Genomic DNA, 12,738 nt, shown 5'->3' on the forward strand with positions numbered 1-12,738 from the left:
AAGTGGTGAGCCTTTTTCTTGAACTATTACTGTCTACATTGAAGGTGAAAACAACGAGAACTTTTCAGGTCAGGTATTATAAGACAGTCACATGGTGTGAAATTAAATTGACGGCGTTCCTATGCAAATAATACCCTTATTTAATGCAAAGGGAGGGTGTCCATTATGGTAAACAGATCAACAACACATCTTGTTCTAAATATTGTTGAGCTTTGCGAATGGTTGCACTTAAAGAGGGAAATGGGTTTTCAAGACTTTTATCAAGCAAGAACTTTACCAATCATCTCAAGTTTGTTTGACTGTGTACAGGCTCACATGACAGTAAAAATGGATTATTCTTGTTTAGAGAACATGACTTTTGAGGAAAGCCTGAGAGAGCTGGAGATTTTCTCTTTGGAGCGAAGGAGGATGAGAGGTGACTTGATAGAGATACATAAGAGGCATAGATAGAGTGGACAGCCAGTGCATCTCCTGCATGCTAGCAATGGCTAATACCAAAGGACATTGTTTTAAGGCGAGTGGAGAAAATTTTAGATGAGATGTCAGTGGTAGGTTTCTTACACAGAGTGGTAAGAACCTGGAACACAGTGTCAGTGTGGTGGGAAAAGCTGACTCATTGGGAATATTCACCAGACTCCCAGACATGCACTTGGATGAATAAAAATGGAGGTTTATGGGCTGTGTAGGAGGGAAGGGTTAGCTTTAAATATTCAAAGTGCATTTATTATCCAAATGCGTATGCAATATACAGCCCTGAGATTCGTCTTCCCACAGGCTGCCATGAAACAAAGAAACACCATGGAACCCGTTCAAAGAAAATGTCAAACACCCAAAGTGCAAAAAAAAGAACAAAAATGAGCCAAGAACACAGAATATAAAATGCCCAAACCACAGAGTCTTTGAAACAGCCTAGGAATGTTCATTTTAGTTCAGTTCAGTTCAATTTAGTGCAGTGTTGTTCATTGAACAAGTTTCGTGACATATGCTGGTGATATTAAACCTGTTCTGATTCTGACAAGAGGCAGCAGTGCCAGTCTGCCCTGATGACAAACACACAAAACAGCAATAAAAAAGGGAGTAACCTGAAATCAGAAACAGATCATAGCATGAACGACAGAGTCCAATCCAGGAACCACGCCAATTAAACATTGACAACACCCCAGTCTCCGGCAGCTATGAGTGAGAGGGAGAGAGATAGACTGGTCAAACACAAGCAGTGATACTGAACACCTGCTCGCCTTCTGCTCTTTTCCTTATAGATTTCAATCTTGCTTGGTGCTTTAATCAGTGAGTCTGGGGAGAAATGGAGTTGATCATGGGCTCGTGCCCCACCTCCATGCTTCTAGGCCTCCAAGCCGCATACTCCGCCCGAAAGCTCCCTCACACACAGCAAATTGATACAGCAGGATGATTGTGGAGTTGGTTAAAAGGTCAGCACAACATCTTGGGCTGAATGGCCCATACTATACTTTTCCATTCTATGTTCCGTATTCTAAAACATTTGATCATTTTGAACATCTCTTTTGAATCCTTTTTATGTGATTTGCTTCAGAAAAAAAACAGCTCATACTCTCTAGTTTCCCAAAGGAGATCTACCTAAATGAATCATTTAGATAGATCTCTTTTGAGTTCTTGCCAATGCCTTGACATCTTTGCTAAAGTATTATGATTTGTATTGTCAATCATGCTATATTTGTTGTAACTATTTTAAAAATTGCTGTTAGTTCCAAGAAGATGAATACAAAAATGCAGATTAGTGTTTTGTTCCATCAATCTTGCCACACTTTCTGTTCTCTTATTGTTTGCCCACATAATTCCTGGCGTGTGTTTAATGTCTTGGCCCGAGGCAGAGAGGGTGCAACACAGAAGAGGATATTTCAGTCCAATATGTTCATATTGAATGAATCCCTCTGCCTTATACGAACTTTACTACACATCCTTTTCTTTTAAATTTTTGGTCTGGAAATTGTTCTATGCCTTTTTTGCCACTAAAATTGCCTTTGGTTACCCTAAAATGTCAAGCACTATGGGAGCATCGCACTAAGGGCAAGGATTTTATTTAGAAGTCTGCAGAACAAGGTTATCTGGCTTCTCTGAGAATTGCATCTGTTCCCTGTAGATGTGTATCAAGTTCTCACAGCTGCCAGCACCTGCAATAGCAGCTGCAATCTTTGAAGTCTGTCATGAAAAGGTAAAACTCCACAAGAATGCATTCCTCCAGCTACAAAAGTTACTGAACGAATGAATGCCGTCATGTTGGCTGAGAAGGTATACAGGGGGAGTCAGAGTTCTGAACTGTTATAGAACATGTAAAGATATGTTTGAGGTTATACGGTACCACAGAGAGAGCAAAAGAGTTTTATTGATTGTTAGTCCTCTAGAAAGTGTGGTTACAAAGGAAACAGGATTTGTAAAACTTAGTTGGTCTATGAGTAAATTAAAGTTATCATATTTGTGAAATTGTAAATTTTGTGATGAATTTACAGTTTGCATAAGTGTTGACACTAATTGTGGGAGCTTTGCAGACAAGGAAAGGTCCGGGGAGAAAACTACCAGTAGAAATGAGGGAACAAATCTGTCAATGAATAACAAGACTCAGAAATGATAAGAATATGCGTCCATTCCACACAGTCTTTTGGAATTTGGTATACCTTCTATAGCCCTATATCTTCTTAGGCTTCAATTAGTTATTTGGTTTTCTCTTCAAAGCTGCAATGGACTCAGTCTCTCTCTTAACCTCTCAAGTGTAAATCATTCCATACTTCCACCATTTCCTGCATAGAGAGTTCTCTTCCAACGTTCACTTTACTTTCACTCTTCTTGACTCCACTTTAGAACTTCCAACCAAGGTGAGAAGTACTTTTCCCATTCTTTCATTCTAATGTTCATAATGCAGTGCCCAATGTTATATAGCTGTGGACTTACCAATATAAAATGAAAGCAGAAATCTAAACTATAAATAGAAAATGCTCAAAATATTTAGGTTGAAAATTTTCAGCAGTGTAAGAGGATCTTCATTGACCTAAAGTGTTAGTTTTGTTTATTCGTGGCTGGCGTCTGCATTGCTAAATATGCCCAGGACTAATGTTGCTTACGGATGTTTTGTATAAAGTTTCATTTCATACTGATAGGCTTTCAATGCAAGTTTGCTTAATCATGCTCACTTGCAATTTCATAATGGTTTTTTATATTACTATCCACATATTCTGATTCTCCACAGCCTTTGATACTTTTTCTCCCATAGGCCATTAATCAGAATTATCACATTTCTGACCTGGGTCATACCTAATCCCATTCACCCCTCACTTATTGATCCCCACAATGACCTTCAGTGAAGGACCACCCAGATCTTAAAACTCATATCCTTTTTTTTCTGTGGCCCCACCATTTTTTATTTCTTAACCCCTTAATACAACAAGATATCTGCAATCATTCTCTCTGGACCATTCCTAAATGTAATCATTGCAATTGTGCTTCTATTGTCAAATACATACACATTGGAATTTGCTCTCTGAACATAATTACCTCTCTTTTGTCCTTCAATATCTTCCCCAAGGTCCACTTCATTGATCATCCCTACTGTACATGGAGGGTTCTCAGTAATATTAACTACTGAGTTAACTGCTAATCATAAAATGGCTTCTCTGTCATGTTAACTGATGAGGTAATGTTCTTTGGAGCTGAAATGTTTGGGCTATAATTATAGATAACAGGGCGCTATCCAATGGAAGTCATGTTATTCTATCTGTATGTGTGGGAACCTGGGTGAGTGCGCGGGAGATGGCGAGGAGAGGGTGGAGAGGAAGGACATGCGGGAAGTGCTCTAGTCAACCTCTGTGGTTGGTCCCAGTCCGAGGATTGTGGAGTTCGGAGGAAATCGAATGGTGGACCGAGGATATTGCGTGAGCTCCAACTTTGTGCACGAACTGTATAACCTCTATTCTTGGCACCTTTTCATTTCATATTTTAGTTTCTCTGCTAACCCCATAGTCACAGTAAAATTAATAAGTGGAATTATTTAAACGTATATTGTATGCTGATTGATATTTTATGTTGTGTGTTGTGCCGGGGTGCATACGCAGCATCTACGCAAACGTGAGACACAGTTTGGCGGGCAGACAGCATTTTCCCCTGGAGGAACATGGGTTGATAGAGCTGAGTGTTACATACAGACCAGATGAAGGGATTTGGCCTGAAACATTGATTGTCTATTTCCCTACATAATGACACACAGATTTCCTCCACCATTTTGTTTGTTGCTTCATATCTTATCAATTGACTTTGTCAGATTGTCTTCGATAAGTCTCCTGTGAAATAGGAACGTACACTTTACTATGTTTAAAGAGTATGTAAACCCAATCAATTTTTGTAAATGTCTTTCTTTCCTGTAGTGTGTTACTTAATAAATTATATCCACTCCTCTTTGTGCATTTCACTAATGAAGTCATCCTGATACACACATGTGGACAGAAATGCCATTCACATTCTCTTAACTTTCTCAGGTCAGTATATCCTCAGATCATTTTCCTTATACCCAAATCCTAACCAACTAAATAAAAGCAGAAGACATGAGTTTTCCTAAGATGTATCGTGTGGTATACACGTCCACTGTTTCACAGTCAACCATGCACATTTATCACAATTGTTCATTCTCTATCTGCTGATCAACATCCCATCCACACTACCTTCTCTGCTAACAAGTCAAGACTGAGAAACAAAAAAAAAATCCTCTGAAAATATTGGAAATCTAGAATAAAACAGAAACTGATTGATATGCTGAATTGGTAAGTGGTTTATTATTGTCACATGTATTGTCACATGGAGTGAAAACCTTTGTTTTTGCATGTCATCGATACAAATCACTCTGAATGTAAATTAAGGTAGTACAAAGGGCAAAGCAATAACAGAAATACAGAATACAGGGTCACAGATACAGAGACATAAATAAATAAACTCCTAGGGTATTTAGAGAGAATAATTCATAAGCTCATTGAATTTAGGTTTAAAAGAGCAGAATAATTGGAACAGATTTAATGAACAGATCTTCCAAACGAAGCTTGCAAAGAGTCACCATCTGTGGAGAGAAATAGATTTAATCTTTCATTTGAATGATTCTTCAACAATTCTGTTTTGTTATCACTCATCTTCTTTTGAATATGCTCCAAAAATGAACTGCCTCCAGCACACTCATTTTCTCATCATTATTTCAAAATAAATTGCAACTTAACTTATATATGCAGGATGGAATTAATTAACTCATCCTCTTCTAAAATCTTACTAATTTTACTTCAAAATATCAATCTAGGTAATTGTCTTTGTTGGTCTTCAATGACAATGGAATGTTGAGCAAATGGAGCCAGGTAGGGGAGGGAGGCATTTTCTTTCCCCTGACTGGCTATAGGCTTAACATTCATCTGGGGCCTCTTTCCTCTTCTGCTGAACTATCTGACTCTACCCTACCCATCAATGGTTCCACTCTTCTTTGGTTCCATGTCCCACCCCATCACCAATACTACCACCTTTTTTCCTTTTCAGCAGCTCTTTCCTCCATTGCAGAACCCACTCTTTTCCTCATCTTTTCTCCCCTCCTCCAACCCCTTCTCTTACTCCAGTTCCAGCTCCTGCATGTCCCTACCATGGGCCTGACCCCCAACCCCTGCCAACTCTGTCCCTGATGCCGACTGGTCCAGATCTTACCAGGATGTCAATCAGCTGCAGATATGGAGGAGAAATGGGAGATGAAATTTAATCCAAACAAGCATTGCACTTTGGAAAGTTGACCATCGTGGGAAAGTGTGAATTCAATGGTAGCATCTGTAATAACATTGAGAGATCTTGGGATCCAAACCCGTAGCTCATTGGAAGTGTCCACAAAAGTAGATAGGGTAATGAAGAAGGATTATTGTATGCATGCATTCATTTGTTGGGGCTGTTATGAATGTGCCACAACTCTGAGGGGCCGAAGGGTACAAAGTAGCCCCTTCGTTTGTGAGAATCGCAAGATCGCTATTAATTCGGGTCTGGGGCCCAGGAAATGAGAGAGAGACACGCAGGATCCACAAGCGTTTGGAATGTGGGTCCTGGCCTCAGCAATACAAAGCCACGGATAACGGCCATTGTCTCTTGGAGACGGAATTGTGTATTGAGTACTGTACTATTCATTGAAGCCCTCAGGGAATGATCAGAGTGGGCTGGTTGAGGGATTGCATCATCACAACCTGATTGACATCTGAGACCCCGTGAGTAAGGATAAAAGAGGGTCTGGCGAACAACCCCTTCAGACGCACCAGGAGAAACGCTAGAAATCCCGTGACAGCGTTTAATAGCGACAGCTGGTGGGAGGCTCGTGTGCGTCCTTTTCCTTTGCCTGGAAATTGGGGCCTTACCACAGAAGAACGGCTTAGCTAAAGAAGAGACCCACACCAACGAAATTTCAAAGGATCGACATCATAAAAAGGAAAAGCTGGCAAGTTTCTAAAATCTCTCTCTCTCTCCAACAATTGAAAACCCAGCGGTCCCCAAAGGCTGAAGCCTGCATGAACTGAATGAACTGAGTGACTTTTATATTTCCATCGGACAATACATTACCCCCTAGACAACGATAGAGCTATTTCTTATTGATTATTATTATACCCGCACTTTTAGATTTAGTATTGGCGATGTATATTATCTGTATGTTTGCATTGATATTATTTTTGTGTATTTTGACCAATAAATACTATTAAAAATAGTACCATCAGACTTCAACAGACCTCTCTATCTTTGCTGGTAAGTGACCCAGTTACGGGGTTCGTGACAGGGCATTGAGTTTAAGAGTCAGGAGGCCATGATGCTGCTATATAAAGTTTTAATTTGGCCTCATTTGGAGCATTGTGTGCATTTCTGATCACCTCATTATATGCTTTAGGGAGGACAGAGAAGAGGTTTACCAGGATGCTGCTTGGATTAGAGAGTATAAATGGAGGTTGGACAAACATGGATTATTATCTCTGAAGTACAAAAAGGAGCCCCAATAATCATTTATAAAATTACAAGAGGCATTGATATAGTAGACAGACAAGAGAAAATCTGCAGATGCTGGAAATGCAACAACATGCAAAATGCTGGAGGAACTCAGCAGGCTAGGCAGCATCTATGGAAAAGAGTATAGTCAACATTTTGGGCTGAGCCCCTTTGGGCTGGACTGGAGTAAAAAAGATGAGGAGTAGATTTAAAAGGTAGGGGAGGGAGAGAGAAACACAAGGTGATAGGTGAAACCGGGAGGGAGAGGGATGAAGTAAAGAGCTGGGAAGTTGGTTGGTGAGAGAGATGCAGGGCTGGAGAAGGGGGAGTCCAATAAGAGAGAACAGAAGGCCATTTAAGAAAGAAAGGTGGGGGTGGGGAGGACCACCACAGGGAGGCGATGGGCAGTCAAAAGAGATAAGGTGAGAAAGGGAGATGGGGAATGGTGAAAGGGTAGGTGGGGGGCATTACCGGAAGTTCAAAAAATCGATGTTCATGCCATCATCTTAGAGGCTACGCAGATGGACTATAAGGTGTTGTTCCTCCAACCTGAGCGTGGCCTCATTGCACCAATAGAGGAGGCCATGGATTGACGTATCAGAATGGGAATGGGAAGCGGAATTAAAATGGTGGCCACTAGGAGAAACTGCTTCTTCAGGCGGATGGAATGCAGGTGCTTGGTAAAATGGACTCCCAATCTATGTTGGGTACACCAATCTACAGGAGGCCACACTGGGAGCACCAGACACAGGATATGATCTCAACAGACTCAAAGGTGAAGTGTTGCCTCTCTTGGAAGGACTGGTTAGGGCCCTGAATGGTAGTGAGGGTGGAGGTGTAGGGGCTGGTGTAGCACTTGTTCTGTTTGCAAAGACAAATACCAGGAGGGAGATCAGTGGGGAGGGATGAATAGACAAGGGAGTCGCGTAGAGAGCGATCCCTGAAGAAAGCAGAAAGTGTGGGGGAGGGAAAGTTGTGCTTGATGCTGGGATCCCATTACAGAAAATATAACTTTAATTTGAGAGGTAGAAAGTTTAAAGGAGGTGTGTCCAGACAGGTAGTAAACTGGAATGGACTGCTACAAGTGGTGCTGGAAGGAAACAAGATAGTAATGTTTTGGAGCCATCTAGACAGACACATGATCATGTAGACTATAGGGGTAGTGAATGGACCTTGTGCAGGTAGCTGGGTTTACTTTAATTTAGCACTATGGTGGCCACGGACATTGTGGGCTGAAAGGCCTGTTCCTATGGTGCACTCTTCTGTGTTCCATGTTCTTTGTAAAAAGATCTGAATTTAAAATGAAAACTTCAGTATAATTTTAAGTTAACTTGGAATTGGTAAAAATTATTCAATATCTCTGATCTATCTGCAGGTCTTATTATCCGTTTCATAAAGACACAAGAAATCAAAGCAGAATCATGCCAATTGGTCCCTTTGCACCTTTTCACCATCCAAACAGAGCCCAACTTAACTTTTTCCTCAGTGCATGTTTTCTGCAATAACCCCAAATCCCTAAACGATCTGACTCCAATCTCACCTTATCTCCACTATCTGTCTTTCTTGACCTGCGTTTAAATTGTATCACTTTTTCTCCTACTTGCTACTATCATCCAAGCAGTTTTTGACTGTAATCCCTTTGGAAGTGCTTACACATTGCCACTGGCATGGAATACATCCTTTACAATGGCACCTCTGTGTTGGCAAGATAGATGCTCTGAAAGAAACACTCAGAGACAATGACCAAATATGTGCATGACTTTGAACATGATCTAGTAGGTTACCACCAGGTAATTGTCAGAACAGCCTTGTGTCCTGTAAACTGCTGCAGTTAATAACCTCAGTGACTCACATAATTCCAGCTGAAGGTTGTTAGTACAAGTATAAGTCTCAAAATTATGATACAGCTGTTAACTCCCTCTTGCCAATCTTTTTTGTTCATATACTGTGCTGAAGTTGAGTTATTTCACACAGTTCTCAACAAACCCTGGCAACTTTCCAGAACTCGGAGTTGCTTCCAGTCCCAACAGATTTGACACTATTGAATGGATGTTGCAGTCTTTGTGATGCAAACAGATTAATATAGAATACAGAAAACTACATATATTGACTGTCTGATTCAGACATTTTAAGAATCTATTTTTGCTTTAAATAATTAGACATATGCAACAAAAAGCCACAGAACAATCATTCGGCAATTGACTCCAATGATGAAAAATTATAAATAAATCCTTGGCCACTGCAAGCTGTTGTTAAAACAAGGACCCCAAATTGATTTGTTCTTGAACTGCAAATACAAATGCTGAAGGAACTCAACATGTCAATCAACATCTATGGAGAAGAATAAACAGTCAATATTTCGGACTGAGACCCATTATCAGGTCTCATCCCAAAATGTCAACAGTTTATTCCCCCCCATAGATGCTGTCTGAGTTGCTGAATTCCTCCAGCATTTTGTATGTTTTGCTCAAGATTTCCAGCATCTGCAGAACCTCTTGTCTTTTTGATTGAATATTAACTCATGAAATTTCCTCTCCATATAGCTTCACTGAGGGATGTATCCACTAATTTGTACTGTTTTCTTTTGTAAGAGTTCCCCTATTTTTTTCCTTCTTCTCCCATTGTCCAAAGTCACAGCAATCTCTTGTTTATAGACCTTGGCTCTATTTCAGTACTTCGTCTGATTATTCAATGGTAATTTGGGTCTTTGAAAGGTTTAGCAGGAGTGTTGACTACAAGATATTGCAGTCAGTAACTAACAAACCATACAAACTACATAACATCTCATTGGCGTCACCTCCATTTGAAGCTCACTCCCTCTACTTCAGTCAGGTGGTCACTCAGTGGCCATTTTAGTAGGTACACCTGTACCCCTGCTTGTTGATGCAGAGATCTCATCAACCAATCATGTGGCAGCAACTCAATGCATAAACACATACAAACATAGTCAAGAAGTTCAGTTGTTCTCCAGACCAAACATCAGAATGGGGAAGAAACGTGATCTAAGTGATTTTGACCATAGAATGTTTGTTGGTGCCAGACAGGGTGATTTCAGTCTCTCAGAAACTGTTAATCTCCTGGGATTTTTATGCATAACAGTCTCTAGATTTTATGGGGATTGGTGCAAAAAAAAAATCCAGTGGGCAAAAATGCTTTGTTATTGATAGAGGTTAGAGGAGAATGGCCAAACTTTTTCAAGCTGACAGGAAGGCAACAATAACTCAAATAACCATGCATTGCACCAGAGGTGTGCAAAAGAGTATCAATGAACACTCAACACATTGAAACTTCAAGTAGGAGACCACAAACAGGCACTCAGTGGCCACGTCATTGTACTGGAAGTATATATCCCTACTCTCAGGATTTATTGGTGTAAACTAATCTCTTTTTCATCCTACCTTCATCCTTTAAGACTCACCTGAAAACCACATATTGAACTGACCAAGCATTAATTCATTCTCCTAGCATCTCTATCTTCTGCTTCAGTCAAAAATATTTGGGATTTTTAAAAATATATCCTAAGAGTTCTCTTAAGTTGTTGTATCTGAGGTCTGTACCCTAGCTAGACGTTTACCCTCTTCTTAACCCAGGGTCTATAGTGATGTCATTACCCAATAGGTCACGCTGCATCTGGGAGAACAGAAACAGAGTTAACGTTCAGAACGAAGATGCTTTTTTGGCATTGGAAAGAAAAGATAAGCATGTTAAACCGTAGGGTAGATGCTGGGTTGGAGATGTCACCAGTAGGACAAATTGCAGAGTCCATGGGGATAAACTGAGTAGCTGATAAAATTTGATGCAGATCTGTATAACCTTTGAAAATCAAGAACTCCAGACGCCAGAAACTGGAAATGAAAACAGAGAATGCTGTAAACTAACTTATATTTCCCTTTCCAGTTCTAACAGAGTCTTTGACCTACGTTTCTCTTCCCAGAGATGCTGCCTAATCTGCACAAATGACTAATCCCATAGGGCTGGACTTACTGACAGCGCCGTCGACTCCATTGGGCAAGTACTATCAGGAACATCTCTGATTAGTTTCCACTGCTCCTGATCACAGCGGTTCATCTTGCATGAGTGAGGGAAATTTTTTTTCAGTAAGTGTTTCTCAACTGTTTTGTTAATGTGGGTCGAATTGTGTCAGAATATCCTGGCTGTGGAATATAGATCTGAGGTCATTAGAAATGATGAACGAAAACAATTATTTATTCGGCATCATGCTTGGCGCAGACATTATGAAGCAAAGGACTTGTTCCTGTGCTGTGCTATTCTGTAATCAGTACAGCCTGTCCTGATCAGGGAAAGTTGTCAGCAGGTGAGCAGAGATGACATAATGCATTGAGCAACACCTGAGGCTCACATGGTAGGAGTATAGTGGCAACACATGAGATAATTGAAGAACCACAACCAGGCCCTCTGAATGGTTATCCTTGCATTCTTGGAGACCTGCCTTTGCAGATTTGTTCTGGATTCCGTTCAGCTGCAGTACATTTCTCCTTGACCATCTGTCCCCTCAGCTCCTGCACTAAGGATCCCAGTGGAGTGGCTGAAGAAAATCTTGGGGCCTTCTCTCCACCGTGCTTCAGAATATTTTATAATTTCCTGCAGGATCCTGTCGCACGCTTGACTCATTGCCCTGTAAGAAGTAGAGGCTCATTTTAAAATATGCACATTGGCTTTGAGTCATGGTAATCATTCACAATATTGATTTAGGATACATCTTATCAGCATGATTAGCTCAGTTACTTAAATATGTGTATTACAAGCCTTCTAAATGGAGCAGAAGCAATGAGTGTGGTTTAATCACACACAGGAATCCTGCACCCACCTTGGGGGGTATTAAATTGAATTGAATTGATTTTATTTCTTACATGAGGAGTAAAATTCTTTACGCTAAATCTTTGATTTAGCCACCATTTTGTTTTCATCTTTTTCTGCGTATCATCATTTAGTCATGTGCATTTGCTATAACTCATGGCGTCAGTTGTCAGTGTTGCAATAATGCACCAAATGGGTATTGCATAAAGAAAATTCACATGTTCCCCCAGCTTTCCAAGGAGCATGTGGGTTCACCAACCTTTGCACATCCTCCCAGTGTCCGACATGATGCCTTTGAAATTTTCTACATGTTTCCTCATCAAATGAGAAGTTGGTGTGTGCAATTATTTGAATTGTAAAACAAGAGAATGAATCAGTGTGGCTCTGGCTGATGGTTCTGAAAGTAATTGCTTGTATTCATCCACTTGCATTAAAACATAGATTTATGTGATCTCACTGCAAATCTGAGCTTTGATGATTGCCACTGCATCTGTCAATCCATTGCATCACTGGACTTTTACGCAGAGCCCAGTCATGCTGGGATTCACCAACATTACCCTATATCATCAGATCAGCCTTGCGGAAGATCAGAGACACCAAGAATGGAACTGGAGATATTTGAGCAACACACAAAATGCTGGAGGAACTCAGCAGGCCAGGCAGCATCTATGGAAAAGAGTACATTCGATGCTTCAGGCCAAGAACCTTCATCAGCACTGGGAAATAAAAGGGGATATTTGGCTTGTAGGATAGGGTAGTAAAGTTTTAAAAGAAAATGTTGGAAATACACATGATTTGTGGAAAAATAAGCGGAATTATTGTCTCAGGTCCAAAGTTATGCCTGACTTGCTGAGTATTGCTGAATAAAAGGTAGTGGATTCTGCCTAGTACTTCACGGGTAAAACCCTCCCAACTATT

Source organism: Hypanus sabinus, chromosome 17 (genome assembly GCF_030144855.1).
Source record: "Hypanus sabinus isolate sHypSab1 chromosome 17, sHypSab1.hap1, whole genome shotgun sequence".
Lineage (NCBI taxonomy): Eukaryota > Metazoa > Chordata > Chondrichthyes > Myliobatiformes > Dasyatidae > Hypanus > Hypanus sabinus.